The sequence below is a fragment of the Fragaria vesca genome, linkage group LG2 (assembly GCF_000184155.1).
Source record: "Fragaria vesca subsp. vesca linkage group LG2, FraVesHawaii_1.0, whole genome shotgun sequence".
NCBI classification, from domain to species: Eukaryota; Viridiplantae; Streptophyta; class Magnoliopsida; order Rosales; family Rosaceae; genus Fragaria; species Fragaria vesca.
Window position 1 is genome coordinate 1147540 of NC_020492.1, and position 4779 is coordinate 1152318.

Here is a 4779-nt window from a genome sequence, read left to right on the forward strand (position 1 = left end):
AAGCGATCTGGGAAGCAACCGGCATCAGCGAAGCCATTGCCTTGAGCTTCTCACTGCCTCCTCACGCTGATCGAGCACCCATCGCTGCCGCGGCCTGCTTATGGAACAGTGCCACCAACACTTTCGATTTTCCTTTCGGGGAAATGGGCATTTCTCTGCTAGACATCCTCGCCATCACCGGGCTGCCGATCCATGCTAAGCCATATGCGCCAGGCGACTTTGCATCGACCGAGTTTACGCATTCCTGCAACCTGGGGGCCCGCCGCACCCTGAAAGGCTCGTATGGAGTATGGAGGAAATTCTACATCGGCCATGCAGAACAACACGAAGCAGGTATCGCTTTCCTTGAGTATTGGCTTGATAAATTCATATTTTGTGGCAGTGCTCACAAGCCTACAGGGAAATGGATAAAGCTGGCCGAGGCACTCTATAATGGAATTGAAGTAGGGCTAGGGCAGCCCGTGCTGGGCGCGCTTTACCGGACCCTGCACATGTTGTCCCTAAGACCCTTCCATCTCTCTGCTGGCCCTCTGTGGATCCTGGATTTATGGACGCAGCTGTACTTCTCGCTCTTCCGGCGAGCCCCACTGGAATTTCTGCCCGAGGACCAATTGCTCGGCTTCGCGGTGTGCAGGAACGCTGCGAACCGGACTCCCCTGTCCTTCTTCGCCAGCCTCTCCATCCTGTACAACCAACTCGAACCGCCTCCCACCATAGACATGATGGTTCGCCGGCGCCATCCTGAAGTCTTATCAACGGGCTTCTTCCCTCGCTCTGACTTAGACTCTGACGCCAAAACCGTCTTCATGAGAGCATCCTCATGCTGCGACCTTCAGCTCGCCGAAGATGAACAAGGCTTTAAGCTGTATGCCCCCAACCACTTCGCCAGACAACTTGGCTTCTCTCAAGGGATCCCCTATCCAGTTTTCCATTCGGTGAACAAGTACACCTCCTGGAGGAAGATTGGCGAGTCCGACCGGGTCACCCCGCTGCAGAACATTTTCCCTATCACTCCTGACTTGCTGGAGATTGAGCCTTCGCTGGGTGTTGACCCCGCTTACCTCTCTTGGTGGCGATCCTTATCCGACAACCATTGGGGGTTCCCAGATGATGCTGTCTTCGCTGCCATCTTTTATCCTCTGTACGACACTATGGGCGAGTCAGACCGCGTCATTCTTGATAACCAGCGCGACTGTGAAGAGGGCGGTTCAAAGGCCTGCGCTCCCACCAGTTCCCGCTACTCTTCGCTCGACGGGGATCGTCATTCGAGAACGCGATCCCGCACCCGAGATATGCCACTAACTGTGTAAATTTCAAACCGCATTTATCACTTCGACGAAATACTTCTCCCTAACTCTCCTATCTATCTTTACAGTCTGCCCCCCGCCGGAGAACTATCAGAAGACCTGAGGGTGCCGGAGACAAAGGAAAAGCACCTGCTCAAGAGGAACCCGCGGCGGACCATGACAGTGAGACTGCTCCCGTCATTCCTCGGCCAACAAGCGGCGAAAGCTCGCGGAAACGCCTTGTTGAGGACGAAGAAGAACTGCTAGAGGATGAGCGATATCGGCAAGAGCACGCTTTGGTAAGCGACCTTTCTTCGAACCAAACTACATTAAAGCCAACAAACGATGTGCTAACTCTGTATTTGACAGGTTCGCCGCTGCATCCGACCTCGCCTCGCTGTCAATGAAGGAGCAACAGCGATAGTTGAAGTCCCAGCCCTGGAACCAATCGTCGGGGATCAAACCATGGTTACCGAGGAAGTCGCCGTGCGACCCCCTTCTCCAACCAACGCTCTAGGCGAAACTGGCCTGCCTCTAGAGCCTACCTCGGCTCCTGCTCAAGATGAAGATTTCGGCCAGACCACCCGGCTTTCTGACTTCGCTGCCCCTTCGGCGGTTCCGCCAGAGGACTTCCAACCGGTGCTTGAGCCCTCTCCCCTGCAACCAGATTCAGCGGCTCAGACCAACGAAGAACCGATAGTCCCTACTCGGTCTGAGGTCCCCCCGCCCGTTCCAGAGATTGAGGCCGTTGCAGAGGTTGAACCAACCACTCCGGCCCCAACTAGGACATCTGGCGAGGCGGCTTCTTCTTTGGCTACCCGGACCGCTTGTCTTCGGGCCCGGATTACTCCGCCTGCCAATCCAGAGCCCATTCGCCTAGCCCGGGCTTTCTTTCACGGGCTACTGCGCCAAGGTCCCCACATGAACGTATTCGATTTGGTGAGGCGCGCCCGCGAGGCCCATGAAGCTCTGACTCGGCACCTCGCTGGCAGCAACCCTACTCTGGACCATGTGTTGGAACTTACCGACGCTGTCGAGCTGCAGGCTCGCCGAGTTCAAGATGTCGGTGCCCAGTCGGCCGCTCACGAGAAAGTCCGTGAAGCCTTAGACCATCAGATGGCAGCCCTTTTAGCCGAACTTGAAGACGCTGAGATTCCTGAAGCGTCTTCAGAGAACCCATGCACTGTCTATGCTCGGCAAGTAGTGGCCTTGGAGGCTCAGATAGCGGAGCTGCAAGCTCAGCTGGCTCAAGCTCGCCAGAACTTGGCCCGAGCTGAAGAGGCAGAAGCCCGTGTGCAGGCCGCGGAAGAGACCCAGGAAGCTTTGGACTCGGCTATTGCTGTTGCCGACGAAGCCCAAGCCCAGGCAGATGTTGAAGAGTTGGCCTTAGAAGGCCTTCTCATAGATTTGTATAGGGCTTCTAGGCAGGTTTAGACCCGATCAGCGCTTTGCCCCCTTTGTATAATAATATTATTATTAAATCAAATTTTCCCGCTCTTGTCAAATCTTGTGTAAGAATTGTCAAGAAAAAATCTTTTTCCAAGATTTGGTGGGGGTTTCCAATGCAACTACTCGCTTGGAACGCGGGTAGTCATTATGGAACAACGCGTCCGACCTTATCTCCAAAGCTCATGTCTCGGAGCAAATCGCTACATGGAGGACATCTGTTGAAAGGAAAATCACCCTTTTCGCCTATAAAAAGAAACGCTTGGCCGGGGCGAAGTATCAGTTAAGTCTTTGCCACCTTGCCATGGGCTCTTATACCCTTCTGTACATCCTCTTGTCCCTGCTTAAAGCAAAGCCCCCACCTCACATTTTCATTCTTCGTTTTTGCTGATTCTGAAAATCTACTCTTAGGCCGGGAGTGATTTTGAAAATCTACTCTCAGGTCAAGCCTTTGTTTAGACGAACTAATGGCTGGGCACATTCTGCCTTGCACCGGCTGTTCTGTCCAAGCGCGAGGCTCTCGAGGCTCCGCATACGCTTGCGCTCCAGGTTCTGGTCAGTGCCTTTCAAGCACCTTCCAGGCATGACCGGTAGCATGAGGGACCCTGGTCCAGTGGACCTCTAGCTTCCCAACAATTTGTCTTAGGTCCGGGCCGGTGTCAAGGCTCCTGCTGGTCTAAAGAAGCGGGACGTTTGCCGACTTTGAACGAAGGACGCAGCGGCAGCCTCTTCTTCAACCTTGCAAGATATGCGGGTTGAGGCTTCCAATATCTGCAGATCTATGCTTTTTGAATGTAAACATAGTCCAATTTCACCCTTTCTGTCAATGTAGTTGCTTTGGCCGCAAAGCCAATGTTCGAAACTTATATTGAACAACGTCAAAAAGGCAAAACAAATGAATTTATTGTTTTTTAGGGCCTCTGGAATAGGCCCCAATCTTGTACTTGTCTTTGCGTTTAGACTTTGCACGTTTACAGACAAATGAAGAAAAATAGAGTTATCCTTTTTTACTTTTTTAGGGCCTCTGGAATAGGCCCCAATCTTACACTGGCCTTTTTAGGCTGGTATGTTATAACGTACTCTATCAGTCTTCTATCCTGGATTGCCCCCTAGTGTTAGGTGGTGGAGCGAGAACGCGATGGCGCGTAGCACTATTGACTGTGGTGACGGGGTCTGGGGAGGCGGAGGATCCTCGCGTTCCCAAACTCCTGCAATGTGGCGCTTGAGGAAGCGGCCATTAATAGGATTGCGATGAATGGTACCGTCCAAGTCGCGCAGGTGGTATGCCCCCTTGGGGAGTATACGATGAATAATAAAAGGGCCTTCCCATCGAGCGGACCACTTGCCCCGACTGTCGGTTTTGTCCCCAAGGGGGAGTACCGCGTGCCACACTTTCTGGCCCTCAGCATAGCTCCGTCCGCGCGTGACCTTATTATACGAACGTGCGATGCGTTGTTTCTCGAGGACGAGATTGTTGAAAGCGGTGACGCGGTGCTCGTTAAGATCTTCAAGTTCCTGCCACATGGCCTGGACGTAATCCTAGCCAAGTAGTTGATGCTGTTCCTGAACGCGGAGTGAAGCGATATTGATCTCAAGGGGAAGGACGGCATCGTGGCCGTACATGAGAGCGTACGGGGTGGTATCCGTCGGGCCGCGTTTTGAAGTGCGGTAAGCCCACAATGTGTTGTAGAGTTCCTCATGCCAGACACGCGGGTTCAACTCCAACATCTTGCGGAGGATGCCAAGGATGACTTTATTACTAGCCTCCGCCTGGCCGTTGGACTGTGCATAATATGGCGTAGAGTGGAGAAGCTTGATTCCGTAGTCGTTTAAGTACTTAACAATTGAATCAGCCATGAAAGCTGCCCCCCTGTCCGTAACGATGCACTCCGGGATACCAAAGCGGGAGATGATATTGCGGAAAATAAAGTTGCGCACCGAGTTGGCGGAGGCAACCTTGAGTGGTTCGGCCTCGACCCATTTGGTAAAGAAATCGGTGGCGACGATAATGAACTTATGCTGCTCAGAAGAATGGGGATGAATGATG